Below are 12,177 nucleotides of genomic sequence, written 5' to 3' on the forward strand. Positions count from 1 at the left end.
AAACCAATTCTACATTCAGGGAGAAATGTGAGCTATCTCCAATTTTATCGGATCTTGCCTAGAGCAAAGTCTCTATCTAACTTTGTCCATTTCCCTTTTGGGAACTTTTCCAATAGTATTGTCCATGGTAATTCACCCGATAATTCTCAAACGCATGAAAAATAAGCTTCAGCTACTTCAGTGATGCAAGGTTAGAACCTGCTTATGATAAGTGCCAACATGTGAACCACAATGGAAGAGTAAAGGGATTAAAATTGGTCGTGAATGAGGACCAAAATACTTCCAACTTTGTTGGGTTTGGCATAGTCTTGATATGTCACTAACTCCACTCAATTTCCTTTTCACAAACATGCTTTAATCAAGCCAATGGGACGTCACTTGCATCGCATGCTTAAATGAATAGTGACAATAAAACATCAGAACATTTGTGATAATACAATCAGAGAGCTACTTACTTCCTTAGCATCTGGGCAATAGTGCCCCATTAAAATTTTAGGGAATTGCTTTAACATCCCTTCTTGTTGTTCTCTTATTGCCTTTCTTAGGTCCCTAATGTGGCATGTTGCCTTGAGAGGTCATCCCAATGATTGACATGAAAATGAAGTTTGTTACTTGTACATCACAAGAATCTTCACCACAAATTAGAGGAAATCTTCATCTGAAAGATGTATGCCAAATATGGAGTTTGCCATCTAAGGCTTCTTTGTGAGGTGAAGACCTTAATCCCTTATGTGGATCTTTGCAAGAGCTTCTAGATATTGGGAATTCCATTCATTAGGGACACTGGAACCCAAATTCAACCTTGTCACCTCATCCTAAACACTATCCCAACAAAACATTCTCTCATCTCAATTGGCATAGGTTTATTGTAGTTTGGTCCATTTTTCTCAAAATGTGTTTTTTCAAAATAAAATCAAGTATAAAGGTTCAAATCAAAAGATCAAATCATGAAATCTATGTTTTGAAATGCCTACTTCTTTGAAGATTGGCAAGTCAATGCCAAAACTCCTTTTGTGGAGAAAGAGTTGTTTGAATGAAGTGGTTATCTCTTGCCAGGGATGAGGGACACGTGATCCCTAAACACTCAAATCATGATATCCAATCACAACAACCTTACATTTATAAAATATTCACCACTTATGCAAAGTGTCATATTCAATTCTCTTGTTGACAATCACCCTTCAGGGAGGTCCTGCCCAAAATTGTTGTGGACCCTGAATTAGTGAATGACCATATGTTCAAGCCTTATTAACCAACTAATTGGATTTGAAATGATGGAGGCATTTATTTCCGCTATCCAAATAATTATATCGCTTGATAGCCCCTTTGAGCTAGAAAGAAAATATTTTTTCAAAAAACTATCCAAATTTATAATTTGGCACTTAAGCTCCTTAGGCTAACAAGTAAGCACTCAGGATGACTAAGAAAGTCATTCATTTCACTACCGTCCTACTTGTAGAGAAATATCCCTTGCTAGCCCAGTTGAGCCTGTTGAATTCTTTTCTTATTTAACCCAATCAAGGATTACCCCCCACACTAGAGTGGGTTAGATGGTTTCAAGAATCTCATGCTAGGTGACCTCCAATATTTGAGTCCATCAAATGAGTCCCTAGTTGAAAAAATGAGAAAGGAGCCTAAATCATACAAATAACAAAGTCACGGCCAATCAAGTCAAAAGAAGTCCCAAGCAAAGAGAGGGAAAAAGAAAAAATTCAGCCCAAAACAGTCAAGAGACATGGGCCAAAGAAAATCAAATGAAATCCCCAAAAAATATGAAAATGGGCAAGTTCAAAAGATGGACTCAAATTTAGGACATAAACAAGCATGAGAGACAACCAAAATGGTTCTTGAAGAAGTGTAATCATTGATTTTAGGAAACACTTCAAAGAATTTCATTGGAAAAAAATCCTCCTATAAGCCAAAGAAAGCCATATCCTTACATTACGGTCCTAAGAAAGTCCTTCCTAATTGGAAGTGATTACTTAGTCTACGGAGCTTGTGCCAAATAATCACCCACATGTGAAAGTTTTGAGCCTGATATCCTTCATTTCAAGCACCTAATTAAGCCTAAGGCCACATTATAACCTAACAAAAGACCTCGCTGATCATTGAGGATCGGTTGGTCGTGGGACATTGAACATTTGGTCAATCATTGATAACGAAAAATTATCCGCACATGCTAAGGCATCATGCCTCAAAAAGAGTAGGGTTCTCTCCCAACCCCTGGTTCAAAACCGAAAAGTTAAAAAAAAGAATTAAAAAAAAAAAGGCCAATCACATCATTCAAGTTCTCCCTTCATGAGATTAGAAAAGAGGGGACATCCATGCATTTGATAAGTATGAACACTTTGCTCAAAAATCCTTTCTTGTGAGCATGTTCCCTATTCAGGGTAAATGGTAGCCATCGAGCACATACACTTATAAACCACATAGGAAACATGGCCTTCTTGAGCCTCTCTTATGGTACATGCATTCAACTAGATTTTTAGGATCACGAACAAATTTTCAAAATTTTTGAACCTGGTTTTCAGAACCAATTGAAATAGAAGGGATAAATGATGACCCTCAAATATTTCAAATGACAATGATTTCAAATCCTCCAAACTTTTCAAGTCCAAAAAATCCTTGAGGGTAATTCATTTCTTCCTGAGGAATTTCCAATAAAATGGGTTCTTAAGATTGCAATAGCTTATGCAAGCCTCTTTCAAGTACTACCAGGCATCTTCAAAAATACCTAAACCCAAAAGATTCAATTACTCAACCCTAGTTTTTAAATTCCATTCAAACATCATTGCCCTAAACACTTTGCGAGTCTCTCGAACTCATCCTAACAGAGGATGCCTGAGTCATACTCCAAACATGGCCCCTAATGCCCTAAAGGTTGGCCCTAGTCTTAATCCTGATAATGAGGCAGTTTTATTTCTGATATTTTCAAACCATGGATGGTATTCCATTTATCTAGTGCAATTAAAGATATCTATAATAAGAAGGAGAAATCTCTCCTCGCGAGAGGCTGAATTGGTGCCAAGCATGCACAATTTAGCAAGACCGCACAAAACTCAACATCAAGGTAGTTTTTTGTGTAGTTGTGACCAAGAGTTTCAGCATTTCTAAGAGGGGATCTTCCCTAAGCATTGAATCCAGAATTCAACAAATAAGAAACCTAAAAAGCCCACAATGGGGCAATCCTTTGGCTCTTTTAAGCCTTGGTTGATGTCTCAATAATCCAGCACAACCAACAAATCCTTACCTTTGACTAGTCTTTAAACTGATATCAATTAATGAAATTCTTCACCTTCAGGTAGTCTTCGGACGCATTTCTCTTGTTGAAACACCTTCATCTTTGGGTAGTCTTCAGACACATTTGTCTTGTTGAAACACCTTTACCTACGAGTAGTCTTCAGACACATTTCTCTCGTTGAAACACCTTCACCTTCAGGTAGTCTTTGGACTCATTTCTCTCATTGAAACATATTTAGCTTTAAGTATCCCCTAAAAGGTCTCTCTCAAACACCTTTACCTACGAGTTGTCTACAAAACAATTTCTCTCATTAAAACACATTCAACTTTAAGTTTCCCTTAGAGAGTCTCTTTCAAACACTTTCACCTTTGGGTAGTCTCCAAACACATTTCTCTTAGTACAACCCTCCTCGCTTCCACAGTGTAGGAACTTCTCCACACTTCCATGGCATAGGGATCTTTTATGGTACTCGATGCACCCCCAACATGCTCAGTACAACCCTCACAATGTAGGAACCCTTTTCTGCACTTCCATGGTGTAGGAACATCTTCACGCTTCCTCGGCGTACATGATCTTTGATGGTACTCGATGTGCCCCAACATGCTCACTACAACCCTCCTCACTTCCATGGTGTAGGAACTTCTCCGTGCTTCCACAATGTAGGAACTTCTCCATGCTTCCATGACGTAGGAATCTTTTATGCTACTCGATGCACAACAACCAGCTTAGTAGAACCTTGCTTCCATGGTGTAGAAACTTCTCCACGCTTCCACGGTATAGGAATCCTTTATGGTACTCAATGCACAACAACTGGCTCAATACAACCCACCTCGCTTTCTCGGTGTAGGAACTTCTCCACGCTTCTGTGGCATAGGAATCTTTTATGGTACACAACAACATGCTCTCTACAACCCTCCTCACTTCCACGGTGTAGGAACCTCTTTCTCAAAATATCAAGGTTTTCAAAATACCTCTCTTAGGATTCAAATTCGGCAGTGGTTGTCTAATCATACCTCTCTTTTATCTCAAAATATCAAAATGCTTCAAAATATCTCTCTCAGGATTCAATTTGATCGTTTAGACTTGATTTTAATCTCAAATGTCAAGTGTTTCAAAATATCTCCCCCAAGATTCAGTTCGACGATGATCGTTTAGTCCTAAATTTCATCTCAAAATGCCAAGCTTTTCACAGTATCTCTCCTGGGATTCAATTTGACAGCGCAGGTTTAGTCCTACGTTTTCAGAACTACTCTCCTTCTTTAAGGTTTCCCTTTTAAGTCGAAGTTGCATCATCACCATGTTTTAAATCTCCCAAAATCTTCTATTTTATCATTCTTATCTCATGTCTACCTAGCTTTTCTCATAATTGTTGCATAGTTTTTAGTGTGTTTTCATAGCATCTAGCATCCGCATCTTCGTCTATGTTACCCAAAAAAAAAAAAAAAAAGACAAAACAAAAAAACAAAACAAAACAAAACAAAAAAAAAAAAAAAAAAAAAAAAAAAAAAAAAAAAAAAAAAAAAAAAAAAAAAAAAAAAAAAAAAAAAAAAAAAAAAAAAAAAAACAAACAAACAAAAAAGCAACAAACAACAAACAACAAAAAACAAAAAACAACAAAAACAAATCAAAATAAAAAGGATTTATAAATTCCAAAAATAATAATAAGATCTAGCATTATTTCTTAGTTGTATTGCAATTAACATACTTGCAAGAAGTTAAAAAAATAATAAATAAATAAAATAAAATAAAATAGGAGGAGAGTTTTCTTAGTGCCAAAGAATGTCAAATTAAGAAGAAAAGACCCAGAGATGATTAGATCCTCTTTAAAGGCTCAATCTTATCAGGGTAAGATTGGTTTCGGCCCATGATCAGCGCACTTCTCAACACAATTTTGGGGCAACAAAATGCAGAATTACGTTCTTTATCAACACCTATCATTCCAATCGAGATTTCAAATAAAGAAGGGACAGTTGTAGATACAATTTTTTGTCCACCCTCAATTTGCATACTAGGCTCCAAAAATTTCAAAAATATTAGCGTTTCTCCATAAGGCCACGGAAACATCAAGATTGACGTGGCGCAACCTGTTTGGGCATCAGAGCACTCGAAGCGCCTTTTCAGGTCAAATTAACTAAAATGCCCCTGGTCGACCATGGGTTGAGCTAAAGTCAAATATGGTCAAAATCATCCCAAAACAAAACTTTTCATATTTCTACATCAAACCAGAGCTATTCAAAGATTTTCATCAATTTTGACTAAGTTTCACCTCGAGTTGACTCCCAAGGGCCCTAAAAACTAAAATTTTTATCTGACTACTGGAAAAGGTTGAAACCAACTTCATTGTGAAAAGCATCAAATTCTCTTTCCAATGACTACTCATGGGTCGAAATCAAAGTTAAAACAGTTGAGATATCTTGAAAACCATGCTAGGCGCGTCAGCTCTCTTCCTGAGACCATAAATTTTGATCCAACAGTTGAATTTCATTTTCTTTAGTTTTCTAGAAACTAGACATTCAGAATTTTCCAGGAACACCAAGATAAGCTCAATCAGAGTCTGGCAAGGACTTCAAATACGCTCAAATTTAGAACCAAAAAGTTGGAAAATGACGAAATTGCTGACATCAACCCAGCTACCCTTAAAGGTGCACCAGGCACTTTTTTGCCTATAAAATGCCCAAAACATCCTCTTCTAGATGAAATTTTGATGGGGATGAATTTTGGGGTCTTGGAGCATCTTTTCTAAGCAGTTTTGTCCTCTTTTCTCTACATTTCTCTCCCAAAAACACCTAAAAACCTTTGATCTTCCATTTTTCTACACATCAAGAGGTAGTGTTTTTGCTCTCATCTTCCTCTCCTTGGTCCTTGTTTGTTAAATTTGGGGATGTAGATGTAGCTTTTTAGCTACAATCTATTGATGGAAAAATGCATGTGCACAGCAAAAAATTAACGAATCTACATCATTCGCAATTGATAACATGCACTATGTAAATTTCAAAATACAAGAATAAGAGAGTGTACCTTGGTGTAATGAATTTCAAAGCAAAGATTGTAAGCACTTGGGAATACTTTTAATCTTCACACCAATTCCACTAACACCCAAGATGTGTGGTCTCTCAATTAGTTTCAAAAGAAAATTCAAGAGTGTCCAACACCCACATACACCATTTCATGTAAGTTGTTAGTATTTTAAAAATTTGTATGTTTCTCTCCTTATAACTGATTATCTAATTGGACTAGCCTTTTGAGCATTTCCAATTGGGCTCTAGTATGTGGCTTGGAGTGGGATCAAAAGGGACCAATAAGACACCAGCTCCAATAGGCCTTGGGCTTTTCTATCAACCCTTGACAAGTCCAAAGTTACCATTAACTATATTTAATACCACTATATAAATATAGTTGCACTCTAGACTTTATTAATAAATTATATCCCAAGACTTTATTGTACATGCAACCCCTTCATTAAATATTCGTAGTAATACAAAGTCATAAATGTAAATTGCCACTTTGTAGTTACTACATCTTAATCCTTGAGTACCCAGTTTAATCATTTTAAGTTATTCATCATATATTTATGAAATCCAATTCTATAAATATATGCTTTAGCGATTTCTTACTAAAGTGGTTAGGCCTAACTCTCTGAATAACAAACCCATTAAACTTATCTCAAGAGAATATTTTGTATCTCCATTAAGAGACTATGAATTTCATCTTGAGAATATGTGTTCCATCAACACTAAATGAGGCTGCCCAATATACTGAGGTTTTGACCATTACTTTAAATCTCACTCCTGATATATCAAAGTAACCTACACTTTATAATTAGGTCCACTATTCTCTCAGGATTAAAAGTTCATGCAAATATAAGTCATGAGATTTATTACTCATTTGACAGTCTTTAGGAGAATAATAAATCTCACAGCGGTCTAGTTTAATATGTTTTAACTCTTACAACATATCAACACATTAACTAGAAGTCTCTACTTCTATGATCAAGACAAATCATCTTAGTTGATATGTTTTAGTCTTCGCAGATGAAATGCCCAATTTCATCACCGACTACGAACTAAAGTTATGAGTTTACAAAGAACTTGTGACTTATATCTTCTATGACTAAATCACATAAATCACATACTATGCATCTCATTGACTATATGATAATGTCCAAATATTCATGTTACCATTATTTCAGATAATAATAAAACAAATTTATTAATCATAATATTAAGTCATACATAATGTCACACTTAATATCATACATAGCATCATACAATAGGATTTAATGGCACTAATCCTTTCATCTACACCCATTTAATTTCCTAGCATGTTTATTGCTTCATCTTGCTTCTAACATGTTTTATAGTTTTCCTAGCATGCTTACTTGCTTTGTAACATGTTTAATTTCTTTGATGTTGTTGGCCTAGTCTTCTTGGGGTAGGATATGTCTAAATACCTTGTTTGTGCTTAGATCTGCATGCTTGATGTTTAATACCTTCTTTGTGCTTAAATCTATATGTTTCCATGCTTTTTGTCACGTTTGTGCTTAGATCTATATGTTTTCATACTTCATACATATCTGTGGTTAGATCTACATGTTTATGTGCTCCTTGCCATGTTTATGCTTAGATCTACATGTTTATGTGCTCATTGCTATGTTTATGCCTAGATCTGTATGTATATGTGCTCCTTGCCATGCCTTTGTTTCTAGATCTACATGTTGGATGCTATGCCTTGTGCTTTTTAGGATTTTTATCTCTTGCTATGCCTTTTTCTTGCGTTTTGGCCCTTAGGTAAGGTGTAGATCTAGATCTTGTGCTCTAGGCCTACATCCGTAAACCTAGGCCTACATCAAAGGATTTGGATCATTTCTTTTATGCTAGTGTTTTCTTGCTTGCTTCTATGCTTTATATCCATGTATGTTTGCCTAGATATAGGTTTTGCCATGCTTTGTGCCCTCCGTGGGCTTGTGCTTGTTGATCTTTGGGGCCACTTTCTTGCATGGTTGCATCCATCCCTTTTGTGGCTTATTGTGATGTAACTGCTTGTGAGATGCATCTCCATGATGTTGGTTTGCTTGATGCACACCTCTCTCTGCTCTATACGATGATATGCTCGCCTAGCTTTCTTTGTGCCCCGTCAGGCTTTCTTCACTTCTTTGCATCTTTGCACGTTCACCTACATGTTCATGCATGCATCCTTGTGTGTACTTGTGTCATCAAGCCTAATTCCTACAAATCTTGTGCGGGTTCACACCCGTCCTCGATACACGAGACCCCGAGTCCCTTTTAGGAATTTCGTTTGATGGCATGTATGTCATCCATACTCCAATTTCATGGAACTATGAACACTAAATCCAAACCTACATTTTTCCTCCTAGAACACCCCCTTTTGTTTGACAACATGCTTGTTTGCCCCCGTTTGGCTCTCTTTGATAGTTTGTCCTTTAGCATGCTTTCTTTCTAGTTATTTCTTTGCTTGTCTGCTGGCTTGTTTTTTTTTATTGTTGCATCTACTCGTTTGGAGCAAGGAAACCTGGAGCGAGGATACGACTTCCTAGGCATGTGCAAAAAGTGCAAGGATGCAAGCAAGAAGACGCAAGGGCAAAAAGGGCAATGTTCAGTAGATTCGGAGATTTGGCCTTCCTATGTGGTTATCTCTCTCTCTCTCTCTCTCTCTCTCTCTCTCTCTCTCAGCCTTTCTTTAAAGGCTTGTATTAGGATTGTTGTCCTTGTATCTAGTTGTAGGCTGCATTCCTAGGGTATGGCATATGTCTGTTTTACATTTCCTGAACCTTGTTAGGCCATACCCTATGGATTTAGGCATGTATCCTTTATATTTCCTGCACTTTACTTGGGCCACGTTCCTTAGGTGTGGCAATGTCTGATTTACATTTCTTGTACCTTGCTAGGCCATAACCTTAGAACGTTGGCAATGTCTACTTTACATTCCCACTATGTGTGATAGCATTATGCATGATGTATGTATATCTATATATGTGCTTTTTTGTGGGTGATCATGCACTTTGTATGATGGACTCTCGAGGCTAAGAGAGCGACCCTTTCTAGTCATGAGTGCTCTTAACCTTGTAGTGTAGGTATGCGCTCAAGGCAATTGTTATAGGTGCATATTCATGCTATATTGTGTGTGTGATCATTGCGGTGTGATTGTCTCGATCTATGTCACTTGAGTGACATTGGTTTCCCTGTGTATGCGACACACGTCAATATGTTTGATGCTTTGAAGGGCTCTAGCTTGTCTCAGCACGAGCATGTTGGCATGCGTTATACAAAGGCATGAAATCCTGCCAATGCGCCATAGCACACCAAACGCAAAACTTTGTCAAATTTTTACTGTGAAAATGGAGCACTTCTGTTGCTGTATTCTTGCAGTGAAAGCATGGTGAGAATAGCGTTTGGTGTGCTATGATGCACCTGAGGCGAAGTGCTACCAGATTTCCACCATGAAAATAAGACAAAATGCTACTGGATTTTCATCATAGAAATTTGGCAACTACTCCAAACACACTAAGGAAGCATTGATCAAGACCACAACGTTTTCGAAACCAAACCTTATAGCCCAATTTGTTTAAAGCCCTGAAAGTTAATGCCAATAGCTTGATTTTTAATTGCCAATGTCCTTTAATTAATATTTTACCAAAACAAAGGGCTGTCTACAGACAGGTGTTGTGGGGTGCCAAACACCTTTTCCACACATAACCTGACTTCCAAACTCAAGAATCAAGATATTTTATCCACCCGTATTAGATTAGGAAAAATGGCCTTTTTAGCCTAGGATTGGTAATAAAATTAAATGACACCTTAGAAAAAACCCAATGATTGGTGGCGACTTCACTTACCTTTGGTAATTTCATTAAAATTAACTCATCTCCAATCACACACCAGAGGTCTACCCTTTTTCATAGCACCCAATCTCTCAGGGCCACACATACATGCCTACGTATGCCTTTAGGGTGCGCAAGCGTCACCGCAATGGGTGGTCAACCACTGCGAGGCATCAACATATCTTTAGCCTTAAATAGTGGAAATCTTATCAAGGTATTGGTGCCTGGTTTCGAAGTTCCTCTTACCTCCCTATCCAGAGTCGGATTACCTTCACCCAGGTTTAATACATGCTGGTTTGAGATTAGGGAGCGTGTCAGGAACTTCGGAGAAAATGGATCCCAACATGTGGATATTCCACCTATCTTCCAAGGTGATTTGACTTTGAAACTCTTTTCCAAAGCCGAACCTTCAGCCATCAAAAGGAAAGGGAAAAAAATCAAGGTTCTCACTATAAAGAAACCAAGAGTATGTACCCTCATTCCCTAGTTGCTCTTTTGTAATAAGTTATTAATCAATGGCATGTGTGACTTTCTTTCCTTCTTTCTCCCTTTTGACCATTAACAACTAAAAGAAACTGCTCCTCAGACTCAAGCAAAAGCGAAAGCCACTGCTTTGGCACATGATACCCTCATACAAGAGGGATTTTTGAGGAGGAAACAAAATCAGATGCTGAAAGGGGGGATTCCAACTAGATGTATATTGATAATCCCAAGGAGAAAGAGGATTTTACTGAAGTCACTTCCAAGGATCAAAAAAGTGAAAGCACCAAGGTGGACCCCAATCCATTGTTCTCATTGCTTTCTCCCCCTTTGAAAGCAGTGTGTTCCAAACTACTAAAGTATCTTGAGATGATGGGGGATAGTGACAAATGGACACTAACCCTTAAAAGCTATATGTTGGAGTGAATTGGGTTTGTCATGTCCCAACTGTAGTCTAAAGGTAAAGAGGATAGTTTGACTCTTTCCTTTGATGAATTCCTTTCCACACTAGGTAATGCTAAGAGCAGAGGTTTCAATGTCAAATGGCTAAAGAGCCGTGTCATTGCATTGAGGGACCTAAAAAGGGCAGGGCCTTCTATTCATGCTTCTTTGTCCTTGCTTCAAGAGTTAAGGGTTAAGAGAACCTCTTGTATCAACAAAGTGAAGAAGACAAAGTCAGCCATAGAGGCACACAGCACTTCGATCACCCAGCTCCAGGAGTGCATAACCAAAGTTCAAGAGGATTTGTCATCCAAGCAGGAAGCTAGTTCCACCCTTCAGACTCAGCTAAAAGGCATTGAAGTAGAACAAGATTCTTTGAACAAGGAGATTAATTAGAAGGTGAGCTGGGTGCTTTGAGCCATACAGATTTTTCTCTTGAAAATATTAACATTTTTACAGACATTATTTAATTTTCAAGTTGTAATATTTTTTATGGTTGTAGGAGACCTAGTTATTGTAAACTTTATTATGTTTCTATTCAATTTGGATATTTAACTTTGCATGCATATCATGAACAGTATAACATTAAGTAACTGAATGGAAAGGCTCTTATTTATAGTAATATAAGTCTTATGGAGCAAAGTATCAAGTTACAAAATTTAATCATAATACTTTTTAAGGTGAGCTCTGCTAATAGGGCTATACACCTTTTTACCTACCTGATCTTTTAGCCAATAATGTGTGGTCTAGTGTGCTTCTTCCACAATCTAGGGTCCTTCCCATTTTGGTGAAAACCGGTGTCTACTGGCTCTAGACACACCTCATACATGATGGGTCATTTTCCAAACAAGTTCTCCCACGTGAAACTTTCTTTCCTTAACTACACCTTCATGTCTCGCCTTCATACTTGCCTAGTAAAGGTAGTTATGAATGGCAACATTGTCTCACTTTTCTTCAAGGATATCCAGTAAGTCTTCTCAAGTTACTCCTACTATCTCTGCTAGCTTCACTGCTGGCCTTACTAAATCTATTCGGATGATAGCCTCCAGGCCATAGACTAGGGAAAAGGGTGAGGCTCTTATAGCTTATGATTTGACTATTCTGTGGGCCCACAAAGTTGTAGGAAGTTCCTCTCTCCATCATTTTCCATTCTCCTTAATCATATTTCCCAATATCT

The sequence above is a fragment of the Quercus suber genome, unplaced genomic scaffold (assembly GCF_002906115.3).
Source record: "Quercus suber isolate HL8 unplaced genomic scaffold, Cork oak 2.0 scaffold_251, whole genome shotgun sequence".
In the NCBI taxonomy this organism is placed as follows: domain Eukaryota; kingdom Viridiplantae; phylum Streptophyta; class Magnoliopsida; order Fagales; family Fagaceae; genus Quercus; species Quercus suber.